At 46.9% G+C, this 606-nt stretch overlaps 1 non-coding gene across 1 annotated transcript; it reads left to right on the top strand.

Annotated features, from left to right (window-relative positions):
• The first annotated feature begins 276 nt into the window (after positions 1-276).
• TRNAE-CUC (transfer RNA glutamic acid (anticodon CUC)) lies at positions 277-348 on the top strand. The gene has a single exon. It is a non-coding gene; the product is annotated as a tRNA-Glu (tRNA).
• Positions 349-606: the final 258 nt, after the last annotated feature.

Below are 606 nucleotides of genomic sequence, written 5' to 3'. Positions count from 1 at the left end.
GAGAGGGTTGCAATGGGGTGAATGAAGGCAGAGGAGGATTGTTCCTCCTGGGTTTTCTTTGTGTTGCTCTGTGATCCTAGTGGAGGAAACTGACGCAGCACTTGAGTTTGTTTCAGTGGCTTGGGTTGGGCTCAGGTTGTGACCCTGAGCACAGGGGTTCCTGCCCGCTCTGCTCTTAGCCGCTCAGGGAATGGACAAAGAAGCAGTTTCAGAAATTGGACAGAAAATAGCCTAAGAAAGTGTAGCACAGCTGAGAAGAACAACATTATTCTCCTCTCCCTGGTGGTCTAGTGGTTAGGATTTGGCACTCTCACTGCCACGGCCTGGGTTCAATTCCCAGTCAGGGAAAAGTGACTTTACAGCAAAACACCTTAATTTATTCTTCACTTGCAATTTTAACAAATTGATGGTTTTTCCCTGATTCCCCCATCTTCTACGTGATCTTGGCAAGGGCTTTGGAGACCATATCAAAATCAAAGCTTCCCACTGACTAGGAGCAGAATGTGGGCATGTTTCCACTGTGCACCTAGATGTCCACAAATAGACAGGTGCAAATTAGTCACAAAGAGCTCAGAAAAGGTTTAGGGGATGACAATCTCACTCCCT

Source organism: Caretta caretta, chromosome 28, assembly GCF_965140235.1.
Source record: "Caretta caretta isolate rCarCar2 chromosome 28, rCarCar1.hap1, whole genome shotgun sequence".
NCBI lineage: Eukaryota > Metazoa > Chordata > Testudines > Cheloniidae > Caretta > Caretta caretta.
Note: the sequence above shows the minus strand (reverse complement) of the source record. Positions and strands in the feature narration are given on the sequence as shown.